General features: G+C 38.1%; 1 long non-coding RNA gene across 2 annotated transcripts in view; it reads left to right on the top strand.

Annotated features, from left to right (window-relative positions):
• The first annotated feature begins 559 nt into the window (after positions 1 to 559).
• The window catches only part of LOC107970465 (uncharacterized), a 54,056-nt gene continuing 36,621 nt past the window's right edge, over positions 560 to 17,994 (top strand). For both annotated transcript variants that reach the window (XR_001713052.3, XR_001713053.3), the window contains exon 1: positions 560 to 643. This is a non-coding gene — a long non-coding RNA (uncharacterized LOC107970465). The remainder of the gene's footprint in view (positions 644 to 17,994) is intronic.

Below are 17,994 nucleotides of genomic sequence, written 5' to 3' on the forward strand. Positions count from 1 at the left end.
GATGGACACTTATGTTGCTTCCAAATTTTGGCTATTGTGAACAGTGCTGTAACAAACACAGGGGTACAGATATCTCTTCCATATACTGATTTCCTTTCTTTGGGGTATGTACTCAGCAGTAGCATTGCTGGATCATATGGTAGCTCTATTTTTAGTTTTTTGAGGAACCTCCAAACTGTCCTCCATAGTGATTGTACTAATTTACATTCCCACCAGCAGTGTACGAGGGTTCCCTTTTCTCCACTTTCTCTCTAGCATTTGATATTGCCTGTTTTTTAGATATAAGCCATTTTAACTGGGTGTGATGATATCTAATTGCATTTTTGATTGCATTTCTCTGATGATCAATGATGTCGATATGGTTTGGCTCTGTCCCCACCCAAGTCTCATCTTGAACTGTAACTCCCACAATTTCCATGTGTCATGGGAGGGATCCAGTGGAAGGTAATTGAATCATGGGGACAGGTGTTTCTTGTGCTATTCTTGTGATGGTGAATAAGTCTCACGAGTTCTGATGGTTTTAAAAAGAGGAGTTACCCTGCACAAGCTCTCATTTTTTTGCCTGCCACTAGCCATGTAAAATGTGACTTGCTCCTCCTCACCTTCCATCATGATTGTGAAGCTTCCATAGCCACACAGAACTGTAAGTCCAATTAAACCTCCTTCTTTTGTAAATTGCTCAGTCTTGGGTATGTCTTTATCAGCACTGTGAAAACGAACTAATACACATGTTGAGCATCTTTTCACATGCCTGTTTGCATTTGTATGTTTTCCTTCAGGAAATGCCTATTCACATCTCTTGACCATTTTACAATCAGATTATTGGATTGCTTTTCTTATAGAGTTGTTTGAGCTTATTATAAATCGTGGTTATTAATCCCTTGTCAGATGGGTAGTACCCAAGTATTTTCTCCCATTCTGTGGATCTCTCTTCACTTTTAATTATTTCCTTTGTGGTGCAGAAGCTTTATAACTTGATGTGATCTCATTTGTTCATTTTGCCTTGGTTGCCTGTGTTTGTGGAGTATTACTCAAGAAATTTTTGCCCAGATCAATGTCCTGGAGAGTTTCCCCAATGTTTTCTTGTAGTTGTTTCATAGATTGAGGTCTTAGATTTAAGTTTTTAACTCATTCTAATTTGATTTTTATATATGGTAAGAGACAGAGGTTTAGTTTTATTCTTCTGCATATGGATATTCTTTTTTCCCAGAACCACTTATTTAAGAGACTGTCTTTACCCCAGTGTATGTTCTTGGCACATTTATTGAAAATAAGTTCACTGTAGGTGTGTGCTGATAGTGAATCTTAAACTATCTCATAATATTTCCAAGATAAATGACTGATAATTCTGGTTTGGAGTTTTAAAAGTCGACGTATGTCCCTACTGCCAAGTTTTAATTACTTCCTGTAGGGGATCCCTCTCTGGTTCCTGAAATTATTCAGAAGAGAGACATCTGCTGAATGGAAATGCGACTTCCAGCCACAAAGATTTTTTTTTCTCTCTTTTAATTTTTTTTCCTCCAACCAATGAAGAATAAGATCTATTTTTTCCTAGGGGGAAAAATGGCAAATGTTTTGCCACTTACATATCTTCACTTCCCAAAGGACTTCTTCTTGTTATTCTCTTATTAAAATGGAGGTTGTTATCTGCATACAATGGCTAAGGTTAATTAAATAAAACCTCAGGGCCAGATTTTACTGGGAAGCTGAGAAAATAGTATCTTTTACAACCTGGTTCTATTAAAGAAAAGTGATAGATTATTGCAAAAGAATAGCAAATTAAAGTGGAAAAACACTACTTGCACTCAACGTTGTATACAGACATGCACAGGCAATTAGGAAACAAGAAACACTACATAATGTACTAATTATTTCAAAAATATAATCACTTCAGGAAAGGTGGGCATGGGACAGGGTTGTAAAACTAGAATTCACAGAGCATCCAGAGGAGGGAACTATAAGTACTGGAGATGGCTTTGACTTCTTTGCGTTGAGTGACTGTGGGCAAATCATTTAAAAACCTGTGCCTCAGGCCCATTATTAAATGGAGATAGTATAATGGCTATTTACAAGGTTATTGCAAGAATAAGAGATAGGCAGCTTTTGGTGCTCCTTGAAAACTGCCTAGCATGTAGTAGATCTGAGCTCTGGTTAGTTTATAGCTCTCCATTTCTGTTTACTTTGGATTTCCTCTCTGTCAGAGACTTTCTTCAAATGGCTAATTGTCATTAATACCTAAGTTCCAGGCACTAAAAAGCACTGTGTGCAGAGATGGGCTGCAAGACAAGGTGATTGCTCATGGATCAGCTCTTGGCTGAAAGACATTCAAAGGTCAGTGTCTGAAGATCTTTGCTCAGGGGGCTTTCTGTTTTTCTGGAGAAAATACATCCAGCTCTTGCCTTGGTGGAGATGGGATGTAGTGTGTACTTATCAGCTAGTAATATTGATACAGACAGGAGGCAGGGAAATACTGGGTAGAAGAGGGCAGGGTCCCTGGCGAGGGCTCCACCATCAAACCTGGACCTGTGTCCCTAACTTGAGAACTTCACATCCCTGTTTTTCCGACTGAATGTTGCCTTTTCAGAAACCAGCCTGGCCTGCCCCACCCTGTAACCATAAAAACCCAAGCTCCACTGGCAGAGGAGCAGAGTGGCATGGCGGAGAAGGACAGAAGAGAGAAATGACTGCATGTCAAGAGGAGAAGCAGCTGGACATCAAAGACTATGGTCAGAGAGGAGTTCGGCCAGGGACGGTTGGAGAGGAGTTTGGCTGGGGGAGGGCCAAACTCCAGGAGAAGACTGCCTTCTCAATCCATCCCCTTTGCAGTTCCCCATCCCACTGAGAGCCACTTCCACTGCTCAGTAAAATCTCCATATTCACCATCCTTCAAGTCTGTATAACATCATTCCTCTTGGGCACCGGACAAGGACCCAGGTGCAGGTGCAAGAGGCTATCACACTGACTCTCCACTGAACAGTTTAAGAGTTAAGCCATCTGCAAATGGCAAAGCTAAAAGAGCATGCTGTAACACACACCTTCTGAGGCTCCAGAAGTTGTAGGCAACCCCTAGACACTGCCGTGGGCTGGTATGGGGTTCATTCCTGCTGGAGTCCAAAGCCATTCACCCCGGCTCCTGCATCCACTCACTTGCATGCTCTGCTCCTGCAAGGGGTTTGAGTGCTGCTGGCTGAGTAAGCGAGCTACCCCTTCATAATTCCCACTAAGGGGTCAAGGGAACTATCCTGTCTCAATATGGGCTCAGGCCTCTTAATATTCATGTTTTTCATCCTATGTTTCACATCCATCCTCTGCTCTTCCGTGTTCCCAAATCCATAGCATCTCTAGCCTAACTTCTCTGGAGGATAAACTTGAAGTCTCCTTTGTGGGAGGAGAAGGGTAATAACCTGACTAACTGGCGTCAAGAAGGTGTAAAAATGATTAATATAAAGTCTTAATCAATGATTTGGTCCATTTTGGATTTATGCATCCAACCAGCTTGCTTCCACAGGTGTCTGTAAATTCTTTGACACTCCTCCCATCAAGACATAGCAGTCTAATTTTTATCCTGTTTAATATGAGCTGATATTATTGTCATTTGTCTAATAAATATAAAATGGAGAAAATGGCACTCAGTGACTTCAGAGGCTAGGTTATAAAAGGTGCCTAAAGTTCTGCCTGTCTAACTTTCTGTCTGAGACATACACATTTGGAGCACGGAGGCATCCTGTAAGAAGTCTGGCAACCGTGAAGCCACCATGCTCAAGAGTAGAGATCTCATAGAGATAGAGAGAGAGATGCCAGAGAAGACCAAGCTATTCTATTCTGGTCTCCATCTGTTTAAGACTTTCCAGATCAGTTACCAGATATGTAAGTGAAGAAGCCTTCAAGATAACTCCAGTGTCAGTCATTGTGATGGATCCTAACACAAAAGACCCTCAGTAAGAACCCCTTGTCTGAGCTCAATCAAACTCCAGAATCATGAGAAATGACACTGACAAGTAATTGCTGCTGTTTTTATATCACGAAATTTGTGGTGGTTTGTTGTGTAGTTGGAGGCAACTGGAACACTTGGAATGTGGACCCATGTACTCAACTTGTGAAGAACAGAATATTCCAATGGAAACCCATTCTCTCTAAGGAGTGCTTGGCTCTGCCTCCATTAACTTTGCAGTCTTAGAGAAGAAACTGACAAATTCTCCAAATAACAGATTTCTCATTTGAAAATGTGGATGATGATATGCTGTGAGCAGGACTTTTGAATGGATTAAATGAGAAAACATATGAAAAAACTCTAGGTACTATAAAACACTACATAAAATTGTGAGTTATTGAAATTTTTATGATGCGAAGTACCTTCAATGAACAAGATTACTGAGGAGTTTTCAAATAGTTGTCTAAGGCTTCTCTGCTCTGTGGTTAGAGCTTTGGGGGAAGGAAGGTTAATTCTGTTTAATCAACTTAACATCTTTATATTTTATTGTATTGAAAAATTTGTATAATTGCATTGGCATGTAAAATCATAATGGGAAATTATTCTATTTTCTCCATACTTAAGAAAATGTCAATTATATCTAGGGTGGAATATAAGGGAAATGTGGTTACAGTGATAATGTGAGTCCTGTAAAGATTTGTGGTTCAAGATTAGATGTGTTTTTTTATGAAATGGCAGTTCTTATGTTACCATGATATGCATTCCTAATGATCATGTCGCTTATCATCAGATTTATACCCCATTTTGTAAATTAATTTAATGAATATGTTTTTGCAGTAGCAGGAAGGGATTTGCAGTGATTTAACAACAATTTACAGGGCTCAGCAGTCTTAATAACCAGTAAATAGTAGAGGCACTATAGTGTGGCAGGCACAATCTCAATCCACAAAACCAGACATGCAAGAAACAATGTTTTCTTTTTCTCAAATTCAATTTAAATTTTATTTTAAGCACCAATTTTACCTGGCACATTTTGGTGGAAAGTTAATCACAATCGATTTGTGTTTTCTCCTCTCCAGGATTGCATCTGATTTCTGGAGTACTAATGTAATCTTAAAATGTTGAGAAAGTGATGTATTCTTTTACGCCATTTGTTGTTACTAGACCTTGCCCTTCCCTTGTAGAAGATAACATTACTGCCTAATACAGTAATTCCTAAACCTTAACAGGTACAGAATCACCTAGAGGGCTTGTTAAAACACAGACTGCTGAGCCTCAACCCAAGAGTTTCCATTTCACTTGGCCTGGGGCAGGGCCTGAGAATTTGCCTTTCTAATAAGTTTCCAGAAGTTGCTGATGCTGGTGGTCCCGGACCACACTTTAAGGAACACTGGCCTTAAGATGAGATACTTGGATTCGGTATATTTTACTGAGAGCTAATCTAGTGCAAGGAAAGTCTTCGCCACGAGAAACCCCATTGTTTTGTATGAAACACTAACCAAATAAGAAACGTAATTCCAGAAGGATCTGTGCAGCAGAGGGAGAAGTGCATTTCAGGTTTTCAGCTTAAATGTACCTTAGGTCATAATTTTATTTTATTTTTTATCAGCTAGCTAGTTAGTTTTAGAAGCTAAACAAATCAGTAAAACATGACCAGGATAGAGAGAAAACCTTTGGTTTTCTTTTTATTTCTCTCTCTACTTACTCACAGAATGGATCATATGTCCTGTGTTCCATTAAGCAAAAATAAAAGTTTCGGTCAATGATTAGAACAAATGAAACTCATGTCATCACCTGTTCCTGAATCTGAAGCAACCACTTCCAAATGTGCCATCTCATTTTGCTTAATATCAGAGCAAGTACTGGAAAAGTCTTGCATAGTACAGGTAAAATTTAAAAAAATTTGCTTTTTGGAACTTAACTGTTTTGGAGGTAGGGAACACTGGCCATCCTATCTGACTGTAAGCTCTTTCCTTTTTTTTTCCTTCCTTCCTTCCTTCCTCTTTCTTTCTCTTTCTTTTTCTCTTTCTTTCTTTCTCTTTCTTCCTTTCTTTCTCCTCTCTCCTCTCCTGTCCTCTCTTATTCTCTGCAATCCATATGCTCCATATCTTATAATTGCTTTGGTGAGATTTCTGTGGAATCTGTTAGGTCTGTATTGTGTAGTTTCCTGGTTTTAAGTACTTTTTCCTTTGAGGTATTCTGTTTGGAAGGCAAATAAGAGAAAGTGGAACCAATAGTACAACTGCTTAATAATGAAAAGTGATAAAATATTACTTTGAAATAAGGAACTAGACTTCCCCTTAGACTCACACACACACCCCCCTACGCTGGAGTTCCTTAGTGCTCAGTCCTAGGTCCTCTTCTTACTCTATTTGGGCTTGTCTTAAAGCTTGGTGATCATATGTATCATATGACTTTATTTCCAAAAAAAATGACAGAATTTCTAGCATCCATGTGTTCCAGAAAGCAAATTTATTAATGCAGATGAAAACTGGCTTTGAAGTTATACACTTAGGTTAAATTCCTGGCTATATTCAAATGTATATTTCTGGCCATATTCAAACTATGTGAACCTGGGCATCACTTGATTTTTCTTCGCTTTAGTAAAGTGGGATGATAATTCCTGTCTCCCAGGGTGTGGGGATTGGTAACATATGTAAAGCGTTTATCACAGCACCTGCACAAATACTCAACAAATTATAGTTGCTATTACTCTACATATTCTGTTGCCCTTTCTTGCTTCTTTTCATCTCCATAGATAAAAATCTTCTTTTTTCTGGCCACTAGGTGGAGAAAGCAAGCCTTCTACAGTAATTGAATTAAACAAGGCCAAATACCACAGACATTTAAGGGAGAGAAAAACAATTTTTCTTCTTCCTCTTTTTCAAAACTTTGGATGGCATGAACAGGCAAACTGCAGAGATGCTTTGAGTAGTTCACAATTAAAGTGTTTGTGTTGTAAGTGTGGTCATGCTTTGAAGCACTAGATTTCACTCAGGGAAGGTCCTAGCCAAATCATACAATTCAAAGTTTGCTTCCTACCACCTTCTCATTCTCCATGTCCTATTCTCTTCTCACCTTCATTTCAAGCAGGCACCAGGCCAGTATTCTTTTCTTTCTAAGTTATTCTATAGCACTGATTCCCAGGGACATTTGAATTTTAAAATAAAATTCCTTGATAAGTTACCTTTCTTTAATCTGTAATAAAAGATTAATGAGAATTCATTGGACCTACTTCATCGAGCTATTTTGAGGATCATTTAGTTAATATGTGTACAATCTCATTGTAATGTTGAAGTTCATATTAATGAAAAATTCAATTTATATTGAAGATCCCAAAGCTCTTCAGTTAGAATGAAAGAAACCTCTATCATAGAATTAGCATGACATTTCCATGCAAGGGTCTCCTGAAATCACACAGACAGGTGGACTTCTAGCTGGCCAAATTTGCAACTTTTATCTCAATAGTTTTTTCCAAAGTGAGTTTGCTATGTATTAAAATATTGTATCTAGTTATTTCACATACCAGATATTAAGAGTGTAAGAATCCTTTCCTGATATTTTCTCTCAAAGTTTTGCCCTTAATGAAACAACATAAGAAGCCCAAAAGATTCTTGCAAAAGAAACTAGGTTACAAGGGGCTGAGGTAATATGAAAAGACATAGTTGAAACGGATCTGTATTTATGAATATTTGCATGCATTTCAAACAAACGAAATGCTCCTGAAGGTTATCCACATTCACCACTCTATCCCCACCCAATACTGAGTCTATAGGCATTTAGATAAAGATGTTGCCTCTCCCTGAATCATACACTCAGGCACTGATCCAAGCTCCATATTATACTCCTTATTTCTCCCTGTCATCTGGTTTCCAAAGTCTTTTTTCATTTGTTTTCATACTATATTTATCTTCTCAGCATCAGCCCTTCAGATGAACAACTATTTGGAAAGTTAACCCATTCTATATGTTAGCATCTCCCCTGGAATTGTCTTATCAGCCCTAAAAATTACAGCTACCACCTTTATTCCTGATCCAAACTTCAAAATTCCATATTATTCCAGAAAGTACCCATGATCCCTTTGTATTTGAGAGTGCCGAGAAGGGAACACTCAAAGATTTTTAATATTTATCCATACTTTCACTTAACAAGCACAAAATTTTCTTTTTGTTAAGGAAAATACCCAAGTTGCTTACCAAATGTTCAGTTTATAATTGATGTAATTTTATTGCACAAAATTATCATCTCGTACTTTAAAAATAGTAGTCATGTTTGGCTTTCCACTGGTGCTGTTCATTAGTACTTTTGTTGTTGTTTTGGTTTTCCTGTGTTATTTAAGGAAAGAAAGGGCTCTGGAGAAATTTTAGCTTATGTTCAGTAAATTTCCACACTAGGACATGAACAAAAGTTCCTATAGGCAGCCAAAAGCATGACTGGAACCCTGGAATGCTGTTCCATTTAAATGTGGTTTGAAATAGCACACTTATTTCCACTAAATTTACTTTTAATGCACCTCATGGAATTATCATTTGTGCATAATTCATGCAGACACACACACACACACACACACACACACACACACACGTAGGACCTAAATATAGACTCTAAGTATAAATTCCATATTTTTCCCTTATAGCATTTTCTGATTTGCAATTTATAGTATCAGTTTTCAATCACCATGTTCCATATGCATAAGATACTCATATATGATATTAAATGTTTTATGTTGGACTTCTCCCAAAGCAGACTCTGAAGCAAACATTTGAGTGCTGGCAGTTTATTGGCAAGCATAAGAAACACAAGTAGGTGAGGGGTAGAGAGCTAGGGAGAGGAAAGGCAAACAATAAAGGGGGTATTATAAAGCTGGTTTCTGTAATGGATAACTGGAGCCTAATCCTGCAGAAAAACTCTAGAAGTGATGCAAAATATACTCCTCAGCGTTATCTAGTGAAGGGCAGGGAAACTGGGGTATTTATATTCCTGTACTTGTCAGTTTTTGGTTAAAGGCTTGGGGGCAACGGGAGATTTAATTCTCAGTCTTTCCTGTCAACCTTACATGTGAGCTATGTGGGTTTCAATGCAGTCTGCTAGCAAAGATGCAGGTTCTGGCCATTCGAAGACAGGCAGCTGTGCAGAGAAATGGTATAAAGGTCCAAAAGAAATGAGGTGATTTGCTAACACACCTGCTACACCACCCTATTGAGAAAAATTGCTACTTATGTGTTACACTCCATATTTATTACCACATTTATATCAAATCCTCAAACTAAAAATCAATATACAACTCCCATAAAATAAATCTCCAGGCCCAGGCAGTTTAACAGGAGAATTCCACAAAATATTTAAAATAGAGTTAAAAACAATTTTATACAGTCTCCTCCAGAAAACAGAAGAGAGAATAACACTTCCCAATGCCCTTTAGGAGGTCATTATTGTCTTAAGACCAAAACCACACAAAGAGAGTACAAAAAGTGAATAATACAGACCAATATCTCTTCAGAACTTGGATTAAAAATCTTCGACTAAAACCTTCAACTTCAGCAAACTGAATCCAATAATGAATATAAAGTATTATACATCATTTCCAAGTAGAATTTATTTCAAACATGCAAAGTGTGTCAATATTTGAAATCAATCAGTGTAATTCATCGTATCAATTGTGTAATCATATCAATTGACACAGAAAAAAAAGTTAGGCAGAATTTGAATTTCATTCCTGATAAAAACTCTCAGCAAGTTAGGGATAGAAGAGAATTACCTTAACTTGATAGAGGGCATCTACAAAATCCCTTCAGCTAGCATCATATTTAGTAGTGACAGACTGGCTGTTTTCACTCAAGAGTAGGAAGAAGACAATGATTTCTGCTGTCGCCATTTATTCAATATAGTACTCATACTTCTAGCCCCTGCAATAAGGAAATAAAAGCATACTGATTGGAAGAAAATAAAACTGTCCCTATTTGCAGATAATATGGTTATCTACATAGAAAATACCGAGAAATATACAACCCTCAAAACTCTAGAACCGGTAAGGTCAGCAAGGTTTGCAAATACAGCATCAACACGCACAATTTAATCACATTTTATATACCAAGAATGAACATGTAGAAACTGAAATTAAAAACATAATACTATTTGTAATTGTTTCAAAGAAAGTGAAATGCTCAGGCACATGCTTTAAAATGTTAAGGTTCTATATGCTGAAAATTACAAAATGTTGTTAAAAGAAAACAAAGAAGAGAATGCATCGTGTTCATGGATCAGAACACTCAAAATAGTAAAGATGTCAATTCTTCCCAAATTTAGTGCAAATTAGGTTTAGTGCAATTCCTCTCAAAATCCCAGCAAGACTTTTTTTCCTAGACAGACAAGATCATTGTAAGATATATATGGAAGGGCACAGCTATTTTAGAATAGCTAATACAATCTTGACAACAAAAAAAAAGTAGGAGGGTGACAGTTATCAAGTCTATGATAGTAGTGTAAGGATAGGTGCCACAGATCAATTGGACAGGAAAGAAAACTTACAAACAGACACAAACAAAAATGGTCAACTGATTTTTGAACAAAAGTGCAGAGATTAGTTGAAGGAAATATAGTCTTTTTGATAGAAAGTATAGGAGCAATTAAAAATCCATAAACAAACAAAAAGATCATTGTCTTAAAGGCAAAATGTAAAGCTATAAGTAATAGAGAAAATCGAAGTTATTTCTGTATTTTGTGCTGTCCCTGGCCTTGTCTCTTACAAGCATTTTAATTTGATTTGATTTCTTTTGAGAAGCAGGATAGAATTATGGCAAATAGCGCAGGCTGTGGAGTTCAAATGCATGAGTTTACATCCAAGGCTTTCATTTGCATCCATGCATCACGACTTTTCAACTCCCCAGCTCTGTAATTTTGAGTATGTTCCACCAATCATCTATCTGAAGTTTCCTAATCTGTGAAATGAGAATAATGACAACAGCCCTTTTCTCAAAGGGAAGTTCATCACATGGGAGCCTATAGACTGTACCCAATCTATTGTATGAACTTTATAAGTGTTAGCTGTTTTTTAATGTTTAATTTTGAATATTTTCTTACATTATTCATGAGGAGCATGTTTCCCAAGCCCATCTGCTAAAGACCTATTGATCTGAAGCAATAAGAATTCTGCATTTTGATCACTTGCATACCCAAGCAGGCTATGTAAGAGAGCTGCATGTGTTTTGTGTTTCGCATTTTTTTTTTCAAGAGTAACAATTTCCAATTTCATTTTGCCCATGAAATAGCATATTTGGCTATTAGAAGAAGGTGACAGACACCCATCTGAGACCTCAGCTTGGTACAAAGAGTAGAGCTGATTTGAAACAAACATGAGGGTGGAGATATGAAGTCAGTAAAAGATCATGTAATTACACACAAAGATGAGGACAATAAATACAAACACTAATAGTACTTTAAAATATAGGTTATTTCCCAACCATACTGGAATTGATTTCTAAAGCTTAAAATGGAAAACATTTAGCCATTAAAATTAAACATTATCTTCTTGGTTCTGAGAAATTTTGTTTTTAAACTAGGGATTTGCTTCCTGAAGTAACCTTATTCTTTTCAGTATTCATCAAAAACTATGAGAAAATATAATTTATTCTTATCACATGGCCACTTTCAAATGACTGTTCAGTCAATGGATAGGGGTTTTATTTTACACTTTCTTTGGCATCTGTCCAGTCAATATGTATGCCTTGTTTTCATGCACATTCTGAAAGTTAAGGTTAGATTCCTATTTATATTTTTTATACTCAACCTAATGTCTAATCCTTAGTGGTCATTTTCGAACTTGTATAGTACTTTTTTTTTAATCTAAAATGTTGATCAATTTCAAAATTATCTGTACATTTACCTCTACATATAAATCTTTTATTCTACTCCTGATCTATACTGTTATCATTACTAGTTAAGAGCAAGACTATTTTGCTTTATTTTTTTGTTGTTGTTGTTCTGTATGTGTGCTGCTTTGGTTTGGTTTCTTCCAGACATTTTAGGATTGGCATCATGTTAATAGTAATTAACTACTTTTTTGGGTTTTGCTCCTACTGCAGTCACAGTCGCAAACTACATTATTTGCTGTCAATTTGGCACTATTGCCACCGTACTCTAAAGCTGGGAATTATATTTCTCAGAATCTTCCTCCACGTATGGTTCCAGACTGGTGTTTGACAATGAAAGGAGCTGGTGTCTGATTTGAAAAGTGAATGCAAAGCAGTAATCATTATTTTCTGGAGGCAAGTAGAGCCAGATGTGTAGGAAGACAAGAGTTTCACAGCAGCTTTCTGGTAACTCCAAAATACGACCCACTTTTCAGAAAAAGCAGATGGTGGGAGCTTCTTAATGATTATCAAGAGTTGTAGCAGCCTCCAGGCAAATTTTGAAGAATCAAATTGGGTACTTCAATCTGAAGTCTTCAGCATCAATTTCTCTGCCTTTGGGGGCAGCTCCCCTGGCCTTCCACAGTAGTTTCCCTGACACTGCCACTTTTCTAACTATCACATAGGTCCCCAATCCTGTACTAAATCTGTGATACAGGGAGCTCTCACCTAATGTGCATAACAGATCCTTGCAAACGGTGACTTTAAGTGAAATAACATATAATGAAACCAGTTTTACCATAGGCTAATTGATATCAAAAAGGGTTAAATTCCTATGGCAGATTTCTGATCACCAAAAATCACTGAACTCCTAAATTAAGACTCAAAACATTTCTAATAGTAAACATTGAAATAAATGTGAGATATACATACATTTAAGAAAGACTAATAAAACAAGAAAGATAATTATTTAATTTTTGGTGAATCAGTGAGTGATGGTGGTCATAGTGGCAGTGCATTAAATCAAGGAATAAATATTTGCAAGGCAAAAATCATAAAGAGCACCTCCTACCACCACACAGTTCAAAAATAAACAATTACAAATAAGGAGAGCTCACTGAATGCTTTTGTACTGCATTGTTTATTGTAAATTTTTATGATTATCATAGACTTTACAAATTAATATTTGATAATAATTTATATTTATTTGTTTATTTCCCAGTCTACTTATTCCAGTTCAGGGTCACAGGTGGCTGGATCTTATTCCAGCAGCTCAGATTACAAGGCGGGAACCAGCCCTGGACAGGATGCAGACAGTGGCCTTGGCTGTGAATTAACTTTTTTTTCCAGTGAACATTATAGTGAAACGATGTTGAATGAACCATTATTTAAGGACCTGCTGTAGTTAGAATACAGAGTGATTTTGTTGTCTTGACTGAATCCTAACTGATACAAAGATCTTTAATACCTTCAAAATAAGATCCCAAATCTTTCCAAGAGTCCTCATCAAGTATCCAAGTGAGCCAATAAAAGTCTTTTCTGCCACTTAGCACCTGCTGTGTTGTTCTTCCTTCGAGGATACCTCATCACTCCCAAGATCACCAGTGCCTACTAGGATGTCCATGGGCTCCAATAATAACCATGCAAAGCTTGCCATCTCCAAAGAGCTGCTAATTGTTGAGAAAAACACTGTGAAAACCTGAGAGGTGCCCAGGCTAAATAGTAACCCATGCAGAATCAGGAGAATGTCATTGTTCCCGCATTTAGTGTCAAACTTAAATGTGAGAGAAAAAAGAATTACCCAGAGAAAATCCATGCGGACAGTGGCCTTGGCTGGGAATTAACTTTTTTTTTAACTTAAACATCAAACAGCACTGTCTACATCCAAGTGTGTCACAAGGTCACTCATTATAATGTCACCTTTAAATGTTGTCTGCTCTTTCAGGTTCAACATGTTTCTGAAGAAAGATCACACTGTACTCTCAACCCTTTCTCTTTAGCAAACTGCCCATCTCTATTCTTCCACCCTGGAAAACTACCATGCATAGTATAGCTTTAGTCAGATTTGCCACATAAATCAGCTCCATATGGCTAAATATGTCTGTATTACAACATTGGGCACAACTTAAGCTAAAGTGGTGACTCCACTATGTGAATATAGATTTTTTGTCATTTTGACTTCAGTGTTTAGAAAATACAGCAGCAATAGTAGGAAGAAACCTGAAACCTGCCTGTCTGATATAGTATAATGATTAAGACTGGAAACTTTAGAGCCAGACTGCCAAGGCTTGAGTGCCATTTAAACTATTTACTCATGATGTATCTTCAATAAGTTACTTACCCTCCCTGTGTTTATCTGTGAAATAGATAGAATAATAGTATTCATACAGTATAGCTGTTATGAGGACTATCTTGATTACAATAATACTTCCTTGTGTTCACACTAAGTAATGTTAGCAAAATCATTTTGCATGACTTTTGTATTTCAGAATCCTCAAACGGAAGTTCTAATAGACTTTTTAACTTGAAAGTTCTATGATCTATGTGTATCTTCTGTATCATTTATTGCTGATCAAATTGGGAGACAACAAAAACAACAAGCCAGACTGATTTTATTGGGGGCCAGGGCAAGCCACATTGAAATTACTGAACTATATGCTGGGCAGCAAATTTTATTTGAGAGTAGGTATTAAGTAGTAAAAAAAAAAAAGGCCAGGCTTGGTGGGTCACACCTGTAATCCCAACACTTTGGGAGGCCGAGGCAGGTGGATCACCTGAGGTCAGGGGTTCGAGACCAGCCTGGCCAACATGGTGAAACCCCGTCTCTACTAAAAATAGAAAAATTAGCCAAGCGTGGTGGTGGCGGGAGCCTGTAATCCCAGCTACTCAGGAGGCTGAGGCAGGAGAATTGCTTAAACCTGGGACGCAGAGGTTGAAGTGAGCCAAGGTCATGCCACTGCACTCCAGCCTGGGTGACAGAGTGAGATTCTGTCTTAAAAAAAAAAAAGTTAAAAAAAAAATCTTTTAAGTAGGTGTCTCAGTTGAGAATGTCCTCTGGAGTTAAGTGGCATGTAAAATGGATCGTATAAATTTTCCTCAAACCTCTTCTACAGTCACTGCAAGTAGGACCTATGAATTTGCTTCTCTAATCAGCTTGCAGGTGATGCAAATGTTATGGTCATTGGACCGCAACTTGAGTATCCCTATTCTAGACTGTGTGCTTGGAGTCTTAGCTGTCAAGGAGAGCCACATCAAACACTTCCTTCAATATAAAGATGTAGAACATTTTTCTTCCAGTGTGGATCACAAACACAATTTATAGCATTGGCATTGTGAAAATACATGAAATAAATGTGTACGAAATCTTGAAGGAGGAGTAGAAATCCAAAGAAGGGAAGAGTGTATGAGCAAAGAGTGGTGGTGAAGTAAAGGGTAGTTCAGATTTGCTGAAGGGGAAAATCAGACAGATAGGCCTGGCTTAAACCAGATGTTGACTTTAATATACCCCTGGGCTCTGAGTTGACAAAATAGGGCATACTTATAGTCAACAAAGCATGGGACTGCTTACTCTCCACACTAAGGCTGCACGAATCAGGGAATGATTTTCATGGCCATGTTTCACATTTACAAATACAAAGTAAATTTCCAGTATTAAAAGATCAAGATTTTATTTTATTTTTAGTTTTATTTTCAGCTTTAATTCTAAATACAAGTTATCATACAGGGAATTTTAAAGGTAAAACAAAATGTTCCTGTCTTCTCACCTTCATGCATAGATGCTAATAGACATGAGGGGCAAGCACTATTTTTAAAAAAATCACATTTCAGGAGCCTCACGTGGGTCATAAAACACATATTCACCTTGCATGCTTCCCTCTGTCCTCTACATTCAATAGCACGAACATATTTTTGTTACCCTAACTATAAAAATTTATGTGGACGGTTGCACACTGAAGTTTTAGTTTATTTTTCCTCACCCCAACACCGCCTACAAATTCCTTTTTATGTACCCTAAGACCCTGTTGTAGTAGACCTAGGTTACCTACTGTGAAATTTGAATGAAGACTAAGAAATACTCAATGATTGAGCCACAAACTACTGGCTACAGTGAAAGACATACAAATTTGGCTGTAGGCTTGTTTAGAAAACTTTCCTTCTCCTAAAGATGAGTGAAAACAATGGTGCTAAAAAAGAGGAAGAAGGGAAGGACCATTTGGAGAGGAGAACTTGAGACTGAGAAACCCAGAATAAGCACTGACCTGATACTGAGGAAGCTGAGTTGCCCTTTGCCTCCCCCTCCCCTCCCGTGAAAACCACACTCAGCAACAGTAGGCCCCACCTGTCAGTCATCCCATTTAGAATGATTCTGCCAGTCTCTTTTTCATTCCATGGAAATACCTTTCTTTCCAGTCCAGGACACATGTAAGTGTCCCTTAATGGAGGAAGGGCATGCTAGAAAATTTTCAATTTACCCTCCCCAGGTCCTCTCTTCACTCTTCTCCATCTTGTCATTTGCCCAAGGAAGCTGACCTGAATGGTGCATGCATCTACAGCTCCATTGACTTCTGTCTCCTAGTTGGGTGTTGTATAGCTGAGATATTTGTCCCCTCTGGATGTCATGTTGAAATATCCCCAATATTAGAGGTGGAACCTAGTGGGAGGTGTTTGGGTCATGGGGGCAAATCCTTAATGAATGGCTTGGTGCCATCCCCTTGGTGATAAGTGAGTTCTCACTCCATTAGTTCACATGAGATTTGGTTGTTTAAAGAGTCTGGCATATTCCTTTTCTTTCTTGATCCCTTCTCTTTTGCTTTGTCTCTTGCCATGTGACATGCCTGCTTCCTCTTCACCTTCTGCCCTGAGTAAAAGCTTCCTGAGGCCTCACCAGAAGCTAAACAGATGCCGGTGCCATGCTTGTACAGCCTGCAGAACTATGAGCCATATGAATCTCTTTCCTTTATAAATTACTCAGTGTCAGGTATTTCTTTATAGTGACACAAAATGGGCTAACGCAGGTGTTCAAACACTAGCAGCAGATTAGAGAGTGTCAGGGTGTGTGTCAAGTCTGGCTCCCTCTCTGCTCTGCTGCAGTGGAGCGGCTGTAGCTTCCTAGTGAAGGTCATAGCTTCTGGTAGAGAGTCAATACTCTCTTTGTAATCTGAAAACTTCTTTCCCTTGCACCTTAGATAATAGCTCTGCACTGTTACCAGCCCTGAGGGAACTGCAAGATTCCCTGCTCATTTCTCTTAACCCTGTGTATACATTTGACTAATAGAATTAGGAACTTAGGCATCTTTAAAGGTGATGATAGTATGAAGGAAGAATCTCACCCTCAGTCAGTGTGGAAATACTCCGTTGCAGTTTGGCATCCCAGCTAGGGAGAGCAAAAGCCCTTGATGCATTTACCGTTTATTAGATGGATATATTCCATTAAAACAAAATAGGTGTAAAACACTATCTAGACCTAGGGGTGTTGGGAATGTAGAGGGCTGTCAGAATTTTTAAAATTATAAATATGCTTCTCTAGGGCCTTAAAATGTGAAAGACAAATCTACATGTATGGAATAATGCATGTATGGAATAATGTAAGGCAGGTGTTCCCAACCCCTGGGCTATGAACTTGTGTCAGTCAATGGCCTGTTAGGAACTAAGCCACAGGAGATGAGTGGCAGGTGAGCAAACATTACCACCTGAGCTCTACCTCCTGTCAGATCAGCAGTAGTATTAGATTCTCATAGGAGCACAAACCCTATTATGAACTGTGAGTGTGAGGGATCTAGGTTGTGCACTCCATATGAGAATATAACTCATGCCTGATGATCTGAGCTGGAACAGTTTTCCCAAAACCATCCCCGCCTGGGGTCTATAGAAAAGTTATTTTCCATGAAACTCGTCCCTGGTCCCCAACCTTTTGGGGACCACTGATGTAAGGAATGAAAGTAGAAGGATGGAGGCTGCTGCACCTGGGAAGGACAGGGAAAATGCTGAGTGTGGATCAAGTCTAAGTTACCAATCAGGACCATGGATACACGTTGGCTGCTATTCAGAATCCCATCCTGGTGCTCTTGGTGGTGTTTAAAGGGACCTTCTGTATTAGTTTTCACACTGCTTTAGAACTACCTGAGACTGGGTAATTTATAAAGGAAAGAGATTTAATTGATTTACTGTACCACATGGCTGGGGAGGCCTGAGGGAATACAATAGTGGTAGAGGATG

The sequence above is a fragment of the Pan troglodytes genome, chromosome 2, assembly GCF_028858775.2.
Source record: "Pan troglodytes isolate AG18354 chromosome 2, NHGRI_mPanTro3-v2.0_pri, whole genome shotgun sequence".
In the NCBI taxonomy this organism is placed as follows: domain Eukaryota; kingdom Metazoa; phylum Chordata; class Mammalia; order Primates; family Hominidae; genus Pan; species Pan troglodytes.